This window comes from Lepidochelys olivacea, assembly GCF_965140295.1.
Source record: "Lepidochelys olivacea isolate rLepOli2 genome assembly, chromosome: 1".
Taxonomy (NCBI): domain Eukaryota; kingdom Metazoa; phylum Chordata; order Testudines; family Cheloniidae; genus Lepidochelys; species Lepidochelys olivacea.
This window is the reverse complement of record NC_140411.1, coordinates 142659899-142680250: the sequence shown is the minus strand read 5'-3', so window position 1 is coordinate 142680250 and position 20352 is coordinate 142659899. Positions and strand designations below refer to the sequence as shown.

General features: G+C 44.1%; 1 long non-coding RNA gene across 2 annotated transcripts; it reads left to right on the top strand.

Moving 5' to 3' along the window:
• The first annotated feature begins 1626 nt into the window (after positions 1-1626).
• LOC311514403 lies at positions 1627-14560 on the top strand. 2 transcript variants are annotated; one of them, XR_014709874.1, is made up of 3 exons: positions 1627-1840; positions 3129-3832; positions 13827-14560. It is a non-coding gene; the product is annotated as an uncharacterized lncRNA (long non-coding RNA). The 2 variants fall into 2 exon arrangements; XR_014709875.1 differs by lacking the exon at positions 13827-14560 and adding an exon at positions 4810-5171.
• Positions 14561-20352: the final 5792 nt, after the last annotated feature.

Genomic DNA, 20352 nt, shown 5'->3' with positions numbered 1-20352 from the left:
AGTGATGTAAAACTGCCGGAAAACTCATCGTCATCATCATCATATTTGTCCTTCAGGAAATGAAACTTCAAGTTTGCTTTTAAAATGAAAGTGCCTTAAGAAATGGGAAGAAAATGTGGCTCATTTTTGTTTTTTAAATTAAACTTAATATTTAGTATGTATTTCATACAGAAGCACACATCAAGTCCTACTTTTTTTTAATAAGGGTGTTCACTTGGGATTTTATTTAAATTCCTACTCAGATTATAGTTGCTTCTTGTAGAGATTCTTCTTAAATCTTAGTGCTGACATGGTGACTCAGTTGAGTGTGGGCTACCACTGCGCACAGAGCCTGCAGTATTACCAACTGTACATCACCTCCAGGGGATGTTTTCCAGTCAGGTCACCCGTCCCTTCTTCAAAAGGAACAGAAACATCAGAAGGGATTTCATCTATGCAACAGAGAACTGCTGAAGTGATGAATAAAGAATTCATTTGCAAGAACCATCAGGCACTTTCTTATTGGTGGCACATTTTTACTCGACTTAGTTTTCCTGTCACTCAAAGCCAGCATCCCACTACACACATTCCACAACAGACATTTTAATTTGGAAAAATTCTGTAACAGTATTCGGATATGCAAATTATGAATCCATAGAGCAAGATACAGTGGTGAACTCACATTCCCAATCAGGCATACTTAGGTATTGTGCTTAGAATATCAAGATTAAATAATGCAATTAATATTTAATTATAAACACAATTAAAACCCATAACACTTTCTTTAAAGACAGTTTTACTGTCACCTTTTCTGCTCCTAGAAAGTGCTTATTTTGCTGTTTTTAAATCATGTATTCAATTGCACATGCTGTCAATGGTGACTGCACACTTTGTTTTGTTCTAATAGAGCTACAACCATTATTGACTTGTACACTGGTTAATTTTGTTTAAATCAATCACCTTCCCAGCCTACGTTAAGGATCTGGTGCATGGCCTGTACTGCAGATGCATCAGCAGTGGCACACAGCCAGTTGTGTCTATCTGGCATATAGGCATTTGATTTTTTGTTATTGTTGTTCTTCGCTTTTTACCCTGCAGCCAGACTTTTTAACGGTGGGTGGAATCTCAATCTCTCTTTCTCTCACGTACAATTACAAGTGAAGAATGGGTTCACTTCATGTTCAAGTGAGTCAGCAGACATAGCACCCCTCAGAGGGCTCAGGAGAGCATGCCTCCTGAAAATGTTTAATTATTAACCTATGATCACATTCTGCCTTCACTTAACTCCCCTGCAACCCCACTGAAATTGGTGGCTTTGCACGGGGGAAGAAGAGCAGTAACGGCCCTTCATATGCAATTTTCTCTCTACAAAGCACGTATTTAAATTTAGAAATCAAACCATAACGGTAGGGCAGTGGTCTCCAAAGCGGGGTGCGCCAGATGACCGATTGGGGGGCACAGCAGGAGGAGCGCCGCCGGAGGCGTGGAGGGGGCGGCCCTGAGTCCTCCGGCCCGTGGAGGAGCAGGGGCAGCCGCGGAGCCAGCTGCCGGAGAGAAGCGGCGCTTTCCCCTTCAAAGCGGGCCGGAGAGAAGCGGCGCTTTGAACGGGAAAGCGCCGCTTCTCTCCAGCCGCTGGCTGCCCCTGCTCCTCCTGAGTCCCCCGGCCCGTGCTCGCAGGGCCGCGTGCCGAGCGGGGCTTTAGAGCTGCAGGCCGGGCCCCCTTAGCCCAGGGCCCTAAAGGCCCTGCGGTCCGGGTGCCCTGCCTGCCGGGGGGGCAGCTCCCAGAATCGTGGCCATGGGGGTGGGGCTGCGCTATGCAGAGCCACCCGCAAACCCCTGCAGCAAACAGGAGCTGCCCCAGGTAAGTGCTCTGCACCTCCTGCCTGCCCCAGCCCTGAGCCTCCTTCCGCACCCCCACCCTGAGCGCACTCCCAGACCCCGCATCCCACCCTGAGCGCCCTCCCACACCCTGCCTCCCTCCCAGACCCCGCATCCCACCCTGAGCGCCCTCCCACACCCTGCCTCCCTCCCAGACCCCGCATCCCACCCTGAGCGCCCTCCCACACCCTGCCTCCCTCCCAGACCCCGCACCCCCACCCTGAGCGCACTCCCAGACTCCGCACCCCACCCTGAGCGCACTCCCAGACTCCGCACCCCACCCTGAGCGCCCTCCCACACCCTGCCTCCCTCCCAGACCCCGCACCCCACCCTGAGCGCCCTCCCACACCCTGCCTCCCTCCCAGACCCCGCACCCCACCCTGAGCGCCCTCCCACACCCTGCCTCCCTCCCAGACCCCGCACCCCACCCTGAGCGCCCTCCCACACCCTGCCTCCCTCCCAGACCCCGCACCCCACCCTGAGCGCCCGCTGCATCGCAAAGTGTTAAACCCAGATTTGCAAAAATAATAAAGCCTATTCAATCGCATTGCTCTCACTGAAATGATTATTAATAATTATTTTTAGTGAGAGCAAAAATGCTTTTGTATCATTAATAACTAAAATGAAATAAAAAAATATTTTAAAAATATTGTTTATTTCATTTTTATCTCATCGTTTTTTAATTTAGTACATGTATATAATTTATACATAAATAAATAAATATATATTGGGGGTGCATGCTCAAAAATTTTTACTGATAGGGGTGCGCAATCAAAAACGTTTGGAGACCACTGCTCTAGGGAATCCACGATATTTACTGATGTACCCAAAACCAAACCTGAAAGCTAGGTAGTGAGCTCTAAAATAGCTATAGCTTGAGGAAATGGGTGTACAATGAGAGAAAGAAAAGTTCATTAGCTCTAGTTTCCCTTAGCAGGCTTGGTGCTTGAGACTGAGCCATTACATGTAGTCTTCCTGCCATGGGTGTGTAGTACATTATTCTACCTTTGTCCACAACAGGAGAACTTTGTTTTGTCCAGAACTAAAATGGCATATGGTGCAGCAGAATCCTTAGCTCCTCAGTATAGTATACAATACCTTCTGCAGGTTCCTGAGTTATTGTTTCAACAACAACTTTTGCTCTGTACATCTCTTTAGCTGTTTAATTAAGGGAGATGAGGCTTCAAGGAATCTGGTGGTTGACGCAGGCAGCTAGTCAATAACAGGCTGCACCAGTCACAATCTCCACACCCTCTATTCAACTTTTACAGTGTCTGCAGGGGAGGTTTGCACCAGCTTGCCCAGTGTCAGCCAGAGCCTGCAGAATCAGTTGCGTTGATGGAAAAATCATTTAAAAACACTACTAAATTGCCCATTGTCTGCAGTCCCTCTTGCATCTGAAGAAAGGCAAGAAGTTCAGGTAGAGACATCCTCTTCAGCCAAGAAGAGATCCTAATTGCAGTCCATAAACTGAAATCTGTGAAGGCACCAGGTGTTTGTAACATCACGCCTTGGTTGTGAAGATAGTTGATAGTATTGTTGTACCATGCTGCATAGGCTCTTCCAGACCATCTGGCTAACTAGTATCATCCTGAATGACTGGAAGAAGGAAATTGTTCTGCCTCTGTTCAAAAAAGGGTGATAAGGCTGAATGTAGCAGCTACAGAAGGCACACAGCTGTCAGTCCCAGGGACAGTCTCTGCTTCAGTGTTAATGTTTCAAATCAATGATGAATTTCATGGCAAAGGCTGAGATTCTCACTGTGGCTTTAGACCTAATTGTTCCACTGCCAACCAGATCTTTATCTTGAGACAGCTTTTTAAGAAGGTGGCTGAATTTAATAAGCTGTATTCAGCACTTTTTATAGACTTCCATCAGGCCTTTGATTCAGTGCATCAAGCAAGTTTGTGGGATCTGACGAGGTGACATGGTACCCCTGGGAAGACAGAGCTCTTCTATCAGTGACACTATAATGGTACGTAAAGTTGTGTTCAAATAAGTGGCATATACTGTACACAGAATGATTTTCTATCTCCATGGGAGTTCGGCAAGGCTGCGTTTGTTACTACTGTTCAATATCCATTTTGATTCGTTGATGCATGGTGTTAAGCTGACCACCATTCTGCTTCGAGATGTCAAATATGCTGTGTGACGTTGCACTCTACATGATTTTATGAAAATATGCTAATGAGTGTGAATATAATGTGACTGGAATATGCTTCACGCAAAAGGTCTCTTGTAAGGTATCATTATAAAGCTTATAATCTACTGAGTGTGGTCATCCTATTTGTATGTATGTATCATTCTTATATCTGAAACTAGAAATATGAAATATAACTCTGAGAGCCTATTGTAATTATGCAAAGTGTGGGCCATTAATGGTGGTTTGGAATCTTGATGGCTTCCATGAACCAGGACAATTGACTGTAGATGGCTCTGTTTACTTGTAAGTGTTTACTTGCCTGTGTGCTGGCAAGTCGGTAATGAAGAGGGTATGTCTACACTACGAAATTAGGTCGAATTTATAGAAGTCGGTTTTTTTGAAATCGGTTTTATATATTCGAGTGTGTGTGTCCCCACAGAAAATGCTCTAAGTGCATTAAGTGCATTAACTCGGCGGAGCGCTTCCACAGTACCGAGGCAAGCATCGACTTCCGGAGCGTTGCACTGTGGGTAGCTATCCCACAGTTCCCGCAGTCTCCGCTGCCCATTGGAATTCTGGGTTGATATCCCAATGCCTGATGGGGCTAAAACATTGTCGCGGGTGGTTCTGGGTACATATCGTCAGGAACCCGTTCCCACCCTCCCTCCCCCCGTGAAAGCAAGGGCAGACAATCATTTCGCGCCTTTTTTGTCTGCTGCCAGCCAAAGATGTAAAGGATAGATGGAGTGGGTCAGAACAAGAAATAGACCAGATTTGTTTTGTACTCATTTTCCTCCTCCCCTGTCTAGATCACACTGCAGTCAGTCACAGAGAAGGCGCAGCGAGGTTAATCTAGCCATGTATCAATCAGAGGCCAGGCTAACCTCCTTGTTCCAATAACAACGATAACTTTGGTGCACCATTTCTTATTGAACCCTCCGTGCAGTCCTGCCTGAAATACTCCTTGATGTACAGGCACACCCTTTGTTGATTTTAGCTCCCTGAAGCCAACCCTGTAAGCCGTGTCGTCAGTCGCCCCTCCCTCCGTCAGAGCAACGGCAGACAATCGTTCCGCGCCTTTTTTCTGTGCGGACGCCATACCAAGGCAAGCATGGAGGCCGCTGAGCTCATTTTGGCAATTAGGAGCACATCAACCACCACACGCATTATCCAGCAGTATATGCAGCACCAGAACATGGCAACGCGATACCGGGCGAGGAGGCGACGTCAGCGCGGTCCCGTGAGTGATCAGGACATGGACACAGATTTCTCTGAAAGCATGGGCCCTGCCAATGCATGCATCATGGTGCTAATGGGGCAGGTTCATGCTGTGGAACGCCGATTCTGGGCTCGGGAAACAAGCACAGACTGGTGGGACCGCATAGTGTTGCAGGTCTGGGACGATTCCCAGTGGCTGCGAAACTTTCGCATGCGTAAGGGCACTTTCATGGAACTTTGTGACTTGCTTTCCCCTGCCCTGAAGCGCATGAATACCAGGATGAGAGCAGCCCTCACAGTTGAGAAGCGAGTGGCGATAGCCCTGTGGAAGCTTGCAACGCCAGACAGCTACCGGTCAGTTGGGAATCAATTTGGAGTGGGCAAATCTACTGTGGGGGCTGCTGTGATGCAAGTAGCTCACGCAATCAAAGATCTGCTGATATCAAGGGTAGTGACCCTGGGAAATGTGCAGGTCATAGTGGATGGCTTTGCTGCAATGGGATTCCCTAACTGTGGTGGGGCTATAGACGGAACCCATATCCCTATCTTGGCACCAGAGCACCAAGCCGGCGAGTACATAAACCGCAAGGGGTACTTTTCGATAGTGCTGCAAGCTCTGGTGGATCACAAGGGACGTTTCACCAACATCAACGTGGGATGGCCGGGAAAGGTGCATGACGCTCGCATCTTCAGGAACTCTGGTCTGTTTCAAAAGCTGCAGGAAGGGACTTTCTTCCCAGACCAGAAAATAACTGTTGGGGATGTTGAAATGCCTATATGTATCCTTGGGGACCCAGCCTACCCCTTAATGCCATGGCTCATGAAGCCGTACACAGGCAGCCTGGACAGTGGTCAGGAGCTGTTCAACTATAGGCTGAGCAAGTGCAGAATGGTGGTAGAATGTGCATTTGGACGTTTAAAGGCGCGCTGGCGCAGTTGACTGACTCGCTTAGACCTCAGCGAAACCAATATTCCCACTGTTATTACTGCTTGCTGTGTGCTCCACAATATCTGTGAGAGTAAGGGGGAGACGTTTATGGTGGGGTGGGAGGCTGAGGCAAATCGCCTAGCTGCTGGTTACGCGCAGCCAGACACCAGGGCGGTTAGAAGAGCTCAGGAGGGCGCGGTACGCATCAGAGAAGCTTTGAAAACCAGTTTCATGACTGGCCAGGCTACAGTGTGAAAGTTCTGTTTGTTTCTCCTTGATGAAACCCCCCGCCCCTTGGTTCACTCTACTTCCCTGTAAGCTAACCACCCTCCCCTCCTCCCTTTAATCACCGCTTGCAGAGGCAATAAAGTCATTGCTGCTTCACAGTCATGCATTCGTTATTCATTCATCACACAAATAGGGAGATGACTACCAAAGTATCCCAGGAGGGGTGGTGGAGGAGGGAAGGAAAATGCCACACAGCACTTTAAGCACAGCACTTCAAAAGTTTACAACTTTAAAATTTATTGAATGACAGCCTTCTTTTTTTTGGGCAATCCTCTGTTGTGGAGTGGCTGGTTGGCCGGAGGCCCCCCCACCGCGTTCTTGGGCGTCTGGGTGTGGAGGCTATGGAACTTGGGGAGGAGGGCGGTTGGTTACAGAGGGGCAGCAGTGGCAGTCTGTGCTCCAGCTGCCTTTGCTGCAGCTCAACCATACACTGGAGCATTCTGGTTTGGTCCTGCAGCAGCCTCAGCATTGAATCCTGCCTCCTCTCATCACGCTGCCGCCACATTTGAGCTTCAGCCCTGTCTTCAGCCCGCCACTTACTCTCTTCAGCCCGCCACTTACTCTCTTCAGCCCTCCACCTCTCCTCCCGGTCATTTTGTGCTTTCCTGCACTCTGACATTATTTGCCTCCACGCATTCGTCTGTGCTCTGTCAGTGTGGGAGGACAGCATGAGCTCGGAGAACATTTCATCGCGAGTGCGTTTTTTTTTCTTTCTAAGCTTCACTAGCCTCTGGGAAGGAGAAGATCCTGTGATCATTGAAACACATGCAGCTGGTGGAGAAAAAAAAAGGGACAGCGGTATTTAAAAAGACACATTTTATAAAACAGTCGCTACACTCTTTCAGGGTAAACCTTGCTGTTAACATTACATACATAGCACATGTGCTTTCGTTACAAGGTCGCATTTTGCCTCCTCCCACCGCGTGACTACCCCCTCAACCTTCCCCCCTCCCTGTGGCTAACAGCGGGGAACATTTCTGTTCAGCCACAGGCAAACAGCCCAGCAGGAATGGGCTATACTGAGTGTCCCTGAAGAAAAGCACCCTATTTCAACCAGGTGACCATGAATTATATCTCACTCTCCTGAGGATAACACAGAGAGAGAAAGAACGGATTTTGGTTGAATGCCAGCAAACATACACTGCAATGCTTTGTTCTACAGTGATTCCCGAGTATGTGTTACTGGCCTGGAGTGATAAAAGTGTCCTACCATGAAGGACGAAATAAGGCTGCCCTCCCCAGAAACCTTTTGCAAAGGCTTTAGGACTACATCTAGGAGAACCGCAAATGCCAGGGCAAAGTAATCCTTTCACATGCTTGCTTTTAAACCATGTATAGCATTTTAAAAGGTACACTCACCAGAGGTCCCTTCTCCGCCTGCTGGGTCCAGGAGGCAGCCTTGGGTGGGTTCGGGGGGTACTGGCTCCAGGTCTAGGGTGAGAAACAGTTCCTGGCTGTCGGGAAAACCGGTTTCTCCGCTTGCTTGCTGTGAGCTATCTACAACCTCCTCCTCCTCCTCATCTTCTTCGTCCCCAAAACCTGCTTCCGTATTGCCTCCATCTCCATTGAAGGAGTCAAACAACATGGCTGGGGTAGTGGTGGCTGAACCCCCTAAAATGGCATGCAGCTCATCATAGAAGCGGCATGTTTGGGGCTCTGACCCAGAGCGGCTGTTCACCTCTCTGGTTTTCTGGTAGGCTTGCCTCAGCTCCTTCAGTTTCACGCGGCACTGCTTCGGGTCCCTGTTATGGCCTCTGTCCTTCATGCCCTGGGAGATTTTCACAAAGGTTTTGGCATTTCGAAAACTGGAACGGAGTTCTGATAGCACGGATTCCTCTCCCCAAACAGCGATCAGATCCCGTACCTCCCGTTCGGTCCATGCTGGAGCTCTTTTGCGATTCTGGGACTCCATCATGGTCACCTGTGCTGATGAGCTCTGCATGGTCACCTGCAGCTTGCCACGCTGGCCAAACAGGAAATGAGATTCAAAAGTTCGCGGTTCTTTTCCTGTCTACCTGGCCAGTGCATCTGAGTTGAGAGTGCTGTCCAGAGCGGTCAGAATGGAGCACTCTGGGATAGCTCCCGGAGGCCAATACCATCGAATTGTGTCCACAGTACCCCAAATTCGAGCTGGGAACATCGATTTAAGCGCTAATCCACTTGTCAGGGGTGGAGTAAGGAAATCGATTTTAAGAGCCCTTTAAGTCGAAATAAAGGGCTTCACTGTGTGGACGGGTGCAGGTTTAAATCGATTTAACGTTGCTAAATTCGACCTAAAGTCCTAGTGTAGACCAGGACAGTGACATGTGATCATGTCACCTGAACTGGAATCCATCTTTAACCAGGTTCTTTTCCATTTAGAAGGGGGGATGGGAACCCAGAGAGGGACAAAGGATTCCCGCCTTGTGCAAGATATATAAGGGGGTGGAAGGGAACAAAGGGGGCTGCAGTTATGAGAAATCCCCTAGCTACCACCTGAGCTGGAACAAGGGTTGTACCAGGGGAAAGAATTGTGCCCAGACTAGGAAGGCGTCCAGTCTGTGATAGAAGCTTATTGAAACATCTCTGAGGGTGAGATTTTATCTGTATTTAGTTTTCTGACTGTATTAGGTTTAGACTTGCGTGTTTTATTTTATTTTGCTTGGTAATTCACTTTGTTCTGTCTGTTATTACTTGGAACCACTTAAATCCTACTTTTTGTATTTAATAAAATCACTTTTTACTTATTAATTTACCCAGAGTATGTATTAATACCTGGGTGAGCAAATAGCTGTATATATCTCTCTATCAGTGTTATAGAGGGTGAACAATTTATGAGTTTACCTTGTATAAGCTTTATACAGGGTAAAAACAGATTTATTTGAGGTTTGGACCCCATTAGGAGCTGGGTACTTGAGTGTTGGAGACAGGAGCACTTCTTAAACTGTTTTCAGTTAAGCCTGCAGTTTGTGGGACGTAGTTCAAACCTGGATCTGTGTTTATAGCAGGCTAGCGTGTCTGGCTCAAACAAGGCAAGGATCTGAAGTCCCAAACTGCCAGGGAAAATGGGCTCAGAGGTAGTCTCGGCACATCAGTTGGCAGCCCCAAGGGGGTCTCTGTGATCCAACCCATCACACGCTGAGGACATTGCCTTGTTGGCTCAGTTTGGTGAACTGCTGCAACTGATGGCCAGTCTGGTTGGGCAAAAAGTAGCACACATTGGTCTGGCTATTAATTTGGATAAAGTAAGTCCCTGGCCATAAAAGCTGCCTCCAACTCCAGATTACAATTAGCTCAAAGTTAACCTGTCTGGACGGGACATCATACATGTGGCAAACTGTCAAATATTTTGCATACACAGTGCTGGAGAATGCTGAAAAGATGCGGACACTAGTAGAGCAGTAGCTGTTGCCATGTTTTGGGTCTTCAGCAGCCTCTCTAGCAATGTTGTGATATCAAGCTGTCCATGAAGCACAGATCTAGAGAACCACAGTTATACCAACTCTATTGTATGGAAGTAAAATATGGGCACTGAGGATGGCTGAAGAACACTAGATTGACCTTTTTGATTCTCATCATCTTCGTCAACTGCTCCACATCCAGTGAGAGGAAAAAATCAGAAATGAGGATGTTGTAAGCCAAACTACGCAACCACCTCCATCCCTCAGCACTCGTTCGGTTTCAATGGCTTTCTTGGTATAGACATATTGGAATGGCAGACCAATGAATTCACCAGCATATGTACTGAGGAAGGCAGCTGGTTAGCATGTGGGAGTCAAAAGCTTAAGTAGCACAGTAAAATTGCCAGTGGCGGACATAAAATAAATATACAGACAGATCACCTTAAGACCTAGCCGGAAATAAAGCTGGGTGGTGCTCAGTTTACTAGAAGGTCATGTTCCTTTGGGATTTGCATTAATGATGATGACGAAGAAGGTGGAGAAGGATGTGCATCACGGACTTTCTTAGATGACATGTGACTTTTGCTTTTTACACAGCAAAACAAGAGAAACAACATTGACACGACTGAATCCCAAATAACCATGTTTACTAAGTGTACACAAAAATGCCTGGCCTACTTCATATATACTGCTGATCCAACTGGTTTCCAGCAGCTTGTACTTCATAGCCCACCACTAGAGGAATCACAAGCAACCTTAAGGGATTCAACCCTATCTCTATACACTCCAAGACCAAGCAGATTGCAGCGAAGGCATAGCTCATCTGTGAGAACTCTTGTATCTAAACTAATTCTATCTAGCTCTATATGGCTTACTCTGCTTTATCTTTCAACTAATGTTGTGTATCATGGAGACAGATGTCATGGCATGCACCACACTGTATGCTGATGATACTTTTGCACTTTGGCTACCCAGTGCAAGGAATCTTTCTATGGACCATGCAATCCTTTAATCTTGTCCTTTTCTAGCTCATGTAGTTACTTTTCAAGTTACCCTTCTGATATCATATTCACTATCAGTCACAGAGAACATTAAGTAGAATGCAACCGGAGGTTTAAAGAATGAAGAGGTTTAAAGATGAGATTTGGACTCCCAATTCCCATGAAATATAAGAAATTTCCCCTCGGCACCTCTGAAAAAGTCTCAGCTTTGGGCTCTAGTTTAGCTCTTATACCGCTAATACTACGTGCACCTCAACACAATTTAGGAAACTCAGCATCCATCTACATTTACAACGTAACCACTTCTAATGAGCAAGTCATAGGCATTCCTGCCTCCCCACTCCCAAGTTTGCAGAGGCCCATTCTCATGGCAGGATCTCCCTGAGCACTGCAGAATTGGAGGCAGGGTGAATGGATTTGCCACTGCACAGTTCCACTGGCCATTCCCCCGAGGAGGGGCACAGAGGCTATTCCAGACTGAAGTAGCAACCACAAAATGGCTTTTATTACCCCTCAGCAAACAGGAGGATGGTTCTTCCTCCCTCCCCCCTTCCCCACTCTCAAACCAGCTATTTCAAGTGGTGTGCTACCAGCAGCAGCAGGACAGCAGGAGCATTTCTTTTTCTGGGCCATTTCTTTTTCTGCCGTCGGTTTGCTACCACTGCTCACAGACACTTCTCCTGATTCCGCTTTGTTTCATTTTTTCATGCTCCTTTGAAAGGTCTTTTCCAGCTTCTCGTCCAAATCTTCAGTCCTAGATTTGAATTGTTTGGATTCAGAATCTGGGACATGATGTCACAATTCAAGATCTGGGCTGCTTCTCTCACTGTGATGGCTGCCACTAGAAGGAGCGATATACCAGGCTCACCACTTGCATAAAAACTCATGCAGTTTCTCCACTTTTGACACTTCAGTTTCTCAGATTATTTTCTATTTGGAACCAATGCTCCTCGCTTTTTCATGACAACAAATACATCATTCTATACCACACTAGCAGAGGCATCTACTTACTCTGCCAGGACATTTACAGACATGTTTTTCCATTCCCAAAGAGCAACTATGTACTTCCACTCAATTATTTTTACTTTTAAATTAAGGAAAACAACAAGAAGAAAGAACAAAAGTAAAGTCTCCATAAGAAAACAGTGCACATATCTTCACTGTAACAGGCTGAAGCTATTCTGAGAATAAAACGGCTCCTGCCACACATTAAGAGTTCTTAACTTTAACAGCACACTAAAGGCATCACAATATCACAGTTGTATACTCACACCATAGGAAGAAAGCTTATTGAGCTAATAACTAAGTATATTAGTTTGTTTCAAAAAATTACTGCTTGTGCGCAAAATATTCTTTTCCCCAAATATGTTTCAAATGTTATTTAAAAAAAAAATCAGTATAATATATGCAAAGTGCTTTGTTTCATTTTTGTGCTATACTGAAGACTGGTCAAAAATACAGTAAAACCTCAGAGTTACAAACTGACCGGTCAGCCACACACACCTCATTTGGAACCAGAAGTACGCAAATCAGGCAGCAGAGACAAAATAACCCAAATACTGTACAGTACAGTACTGTGTTAAATGTAAACTACTAAAAAAATTTAAAGGGAAAGGTTTTTTTAAATGACAAGGTAAAGAAACTATTTCTGTGCTTGTTTCTTATAAATTAAGATGGTTAGAAGCAGCATTTTTTCTTCTGTATAGTAAAGTTTCAAAGATGTATTAAGTCTATGTTCAGTTGTAAACTTTTGAAAGAACAACCATAACTTGTTCAGAGTTACGAACAACCTCCATTCCTGACGTGTTTGTAACTCTGAGGTTCTACTGTAATATTTCATGTTTAAAACTTACATTAGAAATCATTTTAAGTGTTCTTTGTGCTGCACTCCATGGTCCTCTCCTTCAGTTCTTCTTCCATCTCAATCTGTTGATGGCACTAATGTCCTTCCCTTTTGATTCTCAATCCATATACCTTCCTTTTGGTCTTGCTTCTCTGATACAGCTGAGTTTTGGCTCCCAACCACACATGCACTCCCATTGTGTTCAGAACAAAACCGTGATAAAGTCATTTCATTCACATATTTTCTGAAGCTGCAGCAGCTTCTTTTGCTCCTGCTCTTTTATTTATTTATATATAAATTAATTTAGTTATAAAAGACACCAGATTGATTTTTTTCCAGTGCTATCAAATCTTTCCATTTTGTCTTCAACAGTGGCACAAACCTTAGGCCCTCCATATCTCAGTAAAAGAGCTTATATACGGAGAAAATTATAAGAGACTTAGGTATATTGAATTTTTGCTGTGGTCTATGAGTAGATAAATGTAGCCCATCACAAAAAAAATGTTTCAATAATAAACCAATCCAGATTCCAAAATAATTTGAGCAGGATGGGGAGGATGCTGTTGATTTCTAGCTGCTCTGGTTTCTCTCAGGTTCATGACTATTTGCCCACAGACACTCATTCAATAACTGTTTACAAACAAGAGGGTATCAGTCACTTGTTCATACCACAATACTCCATGTTCGTTCATGTGCTGCTTCTGAAAGGCTTTCAAGCAGAATTCACTGAGGTATGGCTTAATGTGCATACCATGGCTCCAGGAGGTGATGTGTATAAAATAATGCACGAGTGCTTATGTAATGTCCACAGATAGTAATTAGAGAACCACCTGTCATTTATGCAGAGAAAATCCCCTTGACCAGTTGTTCAGCCCCTCCCAATATCATTTGGCACCATGGTCATTTCTGGACGAATGAACTATACAGTAATTGTACAGGGCAATGTGGTACATCTGCAGTAGTTGATGGATATGATTCTAGCATTTTCCCCGTAGACAAGACTGAGTGCAGGAAAGTAGCAGGGCAGGCTTTAAAATAAAAAACAGCAAGTTAAAAATACTTGCTCAAAGCTGAAATTGTCTGAGATCTTTTTGCAGTTGAGAACAGGGGGTGTTTTGATGTTCAAAACAAGAAAATAATCTGAGAGCTGTGCTATTTTCTGTTTAAGAGTGCCCTCTACTGGAGGAGAAGAAGAAGAAGAAGAAGAGGAAAAGCCTACCAGAGAGAAGAAAAGTATCCAAATCAAAATTATCAAAAAAGTTAACCAGGAGAACAATGTATCAACAAGGATTTTTCTGGCTAGCTGGATTTTTCAATTCTCTCATTACTGTCAAGTTACTTTGAGCACGGTTGTGTCCAGGATGTGGGGGTGGGTAAGGAGGAGTATTCTTGGTAGCTGCACCTGGAGTCATTGTGATGGAAAAGTGCCATGCAGGTCTAAGTGATCCATTTTATACACTTCTACAGGATAAAGCATGGGCTTCTCCTTCCTCTGACCCAGCTCTGGCGTGGTGGGGGTGGGCTGGGACAAGCATTTCCTAGCAGTCAATGCATGCCCTTTGTGAAGTCTAAGGCCACCAGTCTGAAACTCACACCATTCATTAATGCAGTGCTTGTGATGGGCTCCCAGGGAGGTTACGGCCTGAGATTGTGCCTGGACCCTATTCAGGAGACTGTTCCTTGCACCTTCCCCTATTCCCCTCTCTCCCCCCAACACCTGCCCCCACAGCGAGCTAGGCAACACCTGCCCTTTGCGATCAGTATTATACATAGAGCAAACAATACTGGTTCATAAATCTAAAAGGATTGTGATGTTAGTGTTTAAGTAGCCTTATTAATGATTTTGTGCTCTTTTTACAACAAACTTCAACATAAAATAATTGAAAAATTTCCATCAGAGATTTGAGAGGGAAGCTGTATGAGAGGGAATCTTAGAAATAAAAGCAAATAGCTCATAATTTGGGTTGGTTGGGTTTTTTTAATTGACCACTTCTGAGATTGTGTTTAATTTATTTTGCTTTGCTGAAGCAGATAAAGAATTATACAGCTGTAAAACCCTGCAGTTGTTTTTCTTCTGCCTCAAATCATGGTGGTTTTTTTACATTATATTTTAAGTGCTTAAAACAGCACGTACAACAAAAACATTGGGCACACAAAACTTTTTAGCTGTTCTATTTCCTGAACTATTTTGCAAAGCAAAAAGAAACAGTAAAAACTAGTAAATATAGATAAGTGCCTATTATATTTTAACCTGCTCTAAAAGACTGTCATCCATTATTACACTGTTGTTCCACTTTTATGCACTATTATGTGCACAGGTGGCTATTCAAAACAATTTCCAAAAAAAATTTGAAGGGAAGGGGAAATGTTCCATTATTTATTTATTGGCATTATATTTATTTATTATTAATTATTAAACAGATCAAAGTTTTCCCTTTTTAATGTAAAATTTTCCAAAAAGAAGAAATAAATAAAAATAATTGAAAACAATTTAGTTTCCCCCTTTTCAACCAACCCGATCTCAGCCGGCTTTTAAAGTGTCACTATTACAGTGGCACTCTATTCCTTTAGAAATGCATCCAAGCCAAATTTGTCATAGTCTTCTATGGAGCCAGGATATCATCCAAGGTCTCTAAATAGATGACAAATACAAAATATATAGTAAGTTCTATAATAGGGATGCACCAAGCACCGGGTAGAAGAATAATTTACAGTACTGCAAAGGACGTTACAGTAAACTATATTTACAGAGTATAAAAATCTGTGGCTGATAGTCTTGGGGCAGCAGCAGGCAAGACCGACGGCCTCTCCAGAGTATCTCCACAGTATCAGGTCCTTGTAATGTAACTCAGGTCATACACACACACACACACACACACACAATTTAGCTCCATATATTTTTCAAAAATAAGTCATATTGCTATATGCCCCTTCATACTGGCCTAACTGCATACTACAAGGGGTTGTGCCAATTTAATTATATTAGTTTCTAAACAGATGTAGTTAAATCAGTACAAAAATGGTGTGCAGACCAGCTCAGAAAAAGACCTAGTTTCAATCGCCCTGGCCTCAACAATACATAGCCGAGAATGAAAACGGTGTTGGACTCATTAATAAAAGATAGCTACAGCTGATAGAAATTAGTAGAGAGTTTGTTTTAAACAAAAATCTCAAACATGCTGAAATACTTTTTATTTCACAAGGAATCATTTTTTATTTATTCAAAATTTTTACCAAAAATAAATAAATGGGTTTCCCTCCTTTCTCTCCCTTTTTCCCTGCAGTGAAATGAAAAAAGGAATGAGAAGGAAGAAAAGGGGGAAAGGGTTGTTTTCAGGTCTCGTAAAAAACCCTGCCATTAAAAAAAAAAACTATTGACCATCTCTAAAAATAGGAAATACCCACCCATATGAGAATGGCATGATAGGTCAGCCGCTGCTGGGCTTCTTGCTCTAAAGAGTGAAAAGGCATTGTTTATTTCCCCCTCCCACCTCTCAATAAACAGTATATAGGCTTTTTGTGACTAAATGTATAATTTTAGCTATGCCCTTAGACAAGTCTGTCAGCAACCTGAGTGTGAAAAGATGGACAATCATGGTTGTTCCCTGACATATATAACTGGTTGTCTTAGCAACCAACACATAGTTGAGCTGACAGCACATGTGTGAGACAGCTAACATCTTTCAGGGGAGAAAGCATGATCACTACCTACTATTCACAGAATAAATAGCAGAATAATTTGTTGAACTGATTAGACCAGGAGGGCAAAGAAAGAACACTGTCTGATTTCCAGAAGGACACATTCATAAATGAATTAGTTCAACAACAGTCAGTGCACCCAACTCTGTGCTCTGAAATTATTCAGAAATTTTTTTAGACTAAATAGCGAACAAAAATTCGAAATTTAATACTCACAGAATCTGTAGTGGAATAAAATATAAATTGTAATGTAGAATATAGTTGTCATAGCCTGGCCCAGTCTCCCTCTCTGGTCAGAAGCCGGTCTGTTGTGAGTGTTCCCAATATACAGGAATCCACATGCTCTTCTGCCAACCAAGTCTGGGAAGAGCTGTGTCATCATTCCTAGATTGGGTCTGTGAGGCACGCTCTCAGGTGCGGATCTAGGTCTGTCTTTGAGATATGGAGCTCCACAATCTGACCACTTTGGACCCTAGAACCAGTACCTTAGCCCTCCCCACGTTCCCAGTTGCTTATACACAGCATTCATTTCTCTGTGGGACCTTCTCCTGTGGTAGAATCTCCTTAGAATCATAGAATCATAGAATCATAGAATATCAGGGTTGGAAGGGACCCCAGAAGGTCATCTAGTCCAACCCCCTGCTCGAAGCAGGACCAATTCCCAGTTAAATCATCCCAGCCAGGGCTTTGTCAAGCCTGACCTTAAAAACCTCTAAGGAAGGAGATTCTACCACCTCCCTAGGTAACGCATTCCAGTGTTTCACCACCCTCTTAGTGAAAAAGTTTTTCCTAATATCCAATCTAAACCTCCCCCACTGCAACTTGAGACCATTACTCCTCGTTCTGTCATCTGCTACCATTGAGAACAGTCTAGAGCCATCCTCTTTGGAACCCCCTTTCATGTAGTTGAAAGCAGCTATCAAATCCCCCCTCATTCTTCTCTTCTGCAGGCTAAACAATCCCAGCTCCCTCAGCCTCTCCTCATAACTCATGTGTTCCAGTCCCCTAATCATTTTTGTTGCCCTTCGCTGGACTCTCTCCAATTTGTCCACATCCTTCTTGAAGTGTGGGGCCCAAAACTGGACACAGTACTCCAGATGAGGCCTCACCAATGTCGAATAGAGGGGAACGATCACGTCCCTCGATCTGCTCGCTATGCCCCTACTTATACATCCCAAAATGCCATTGGCCTTCTTGGCAACAAGGGCACACTGCTGACTCATATCCAGCTTCTCGTCCACTGTCACCCCTAGGTCCTTTTCCGCAGAACTGCTGCCTAGCCATTCGGTCCCTAGTCTGTAGCTGTGCATTGGGTTCTTCCGTCCTAAGTGCAGGACCCTACACTTATCCTTGTTGAACCTCATCAGATTCCTTTTGGCCCAATCTTCCAATTGGTCTAGGTCCTTCTGTATCCTATCCCTCCCCTCCAGCATATCTACCACTCCTCCCATTTTAGTATCATCCGCAAATTTGCTGAGAGTGCAATCCACACCATCCTCCAGATCATTTATGAAGATATTGAATAAAACCGGCCCCAGGACCGACCCTTGGGGCACTCCACTTGATACCGGCTGCCAACTAGACATGGAGCCATTGATCACTACCCGTTGAGCCCGACAATCTAGCCAGCTTTCTACCCACCTTATAGTGCATTCATCCAGCCCATACTTCCTTAACTTCCTTAGAAGTTTTTAAGGTCAGGCTTGACAAAGCCCTGGCTGGGATCATTTAATTGGGGATTGGTCCTGCTTTGAGCAGGGGGTTGGACTAGATGACCTCCTGAGGTCCCTTCAACAGCAAACAAGTTGTGCCGGAATAGATGTCACCCCCTGACGCCCCAAGCAACCCTAGACCCAATCCTGCAACTGCATCTGCACGGGCAGACCCTTTTGGCTGTACCCTCTTAGCTCTGGCCTATGAAATGCCTTTACTGGGGCTAATTCTCCAATACTTTGTGCCTTTTTTGTACTCCTTCACACCTGCATAATGTGGGTGTAAAATGCTTTAAAAAACCCAAAGCACTGCCATTTTACGCCCACTTCACACTTCTGTAATTGGCTACATAAGAGCACAGCTGTGGAGATTCAGAACCTTAGATTCTAGGATCTGCTGTTACTTACATTTGAAGCTCAGTTATGTAACAAAGGGTTTGTAGGGTTGAAATGCAAGCGATGTTAAGTGACAACAAGCTGGGAACAATGATTTCAGAGTGGCAGTTTGATTACACAGCGTGACGAAAAATAAACAAACGAAGGCTGAAATTGAATCTGAAGCACCTATAATTCATCATATTTTTAACAGAGACTTAGATAGCAGACATGTTTTTGAATTGCCAGGCCCTGCACCATTCTGTACCATTTAAATTGCAATCTGAACCCTATGTATGTACATACCAAATGTATTTTGGAGGCTGCACAGCAGTTGCAACAGAGGAACAGCATAAGAAAGGAATTCTCTTTAAGAGTCTCTTCACACCGCACTGGACAAATGGATCTGTAATAGCGGCCACAGAAAGCCACCCAGGAACCAAGTAGTTAAATATGGCTCCCCTTTCTTTCTCCTTGCTCAGGTGTTCAGAAGAGAGGCTATCTAATATCTGGTAGGTCACTGAAAAAATCTCTTGTGGAAAGGGAGAGCTCCTCACAAAGACTGAGAGGACTGAATTGAACCTACTCTAAAGAGGAGTTTATAATTTGTCTCTTCAAGCACATAGTGACTTGTTTTGGTGCTTAAGCTGTAAAGGTATGTTCCTAATAAAAGAACTTGCAAGCCATTCAAGGATTTCAAAGTTCCTTACAAACCTGAATTAAACAAATTGCTAACCTCAACCGTTCAAAAAATCATAAGATTGGTTAAAAATGGAGATTTTTTAAGAGAATATATTTGGGGTTCTTTTTATTTGCCTTCTGATTTTTGAGCCCTCAGGGACCACATTTTGGGGGTTTTCTCCCCAACCAGGAGGACTGAACTTTTTTTTAAATTAAAGTTAAGTTTTTCACATAACATACCTGCATAAGCTAGCACTTCCTGAAAAGCTCCAAGTACCACAAGACTTGCAATAAAGTTTTGAGAGTTAGCAATACCAATTAAGATTCAGGGCCCATGTTTAGTGTAATGTCCTGAGGACTGCCCCCCAAATACCCAGCAGTACTGTGAAATAACCAGGGAAGTGAAGAGACTGCCCACAGATTTAGGTGGAGTCCAGGACATGCTAGGACAGGACTTCAAGCCAGTGCTGTAATGATATCCATTCAGTGCAGGTGTGATCTGTAAAGTTTGTATTCATGTATCTCACCACTGAGTCTGAGAGTCTGTTTTTCCATTGCCCAGTATTTTGTTATTAACACCTGTTAAAAAGGTTAACATTGTGACTTGGTAGCATTTTACGTCCACTTTGCACTAATGTAAACCAATGTGAGGGTCTTCATATAGCTTGAAATCTATTAATCTAACACAGCTACATTTGGTCTACAGTTAAATATATTACCAATGGTCCTGTTTTTTCATTCTCAGTCTCTTCTCATCTCAGCTGTGTTGCTATAAATCAGCACTCCACTGAAGTCCTTGGAGTTTTCTATTTACACTAGTGTAATTGCCATCAGATTTAAAGGTGCACTAACACAGATACGTGACCTGATTCTCCACTTCTTACACCTTTTATAGTAGTTTGTACTTGTACAAAACAAGTACAAACTGTGTGTAAAACACTACCTAGCCAGAATTCTCCATTCACTTGCACAGGTAGATGTGTTTTGCATTCTCTATGCACAGGTTGAAATGACTAATCTAGGTGCAAGGCTGTACCAGATCAGACCACAGAAGTCAGTAGAATGACCTCAGTTGTGCACACAAGAGTCAAGAGAGGAAGATGATACAGTAAAGGAGGTAGGACAGATCCAAAAGCATGGACCTGAATTTCAGTAGTAGGAAGGGAGAGAAATTGGTGGATTTTAGAAATATTACAGAGAAAGAAATTATAGGACTTGACAGGAGGT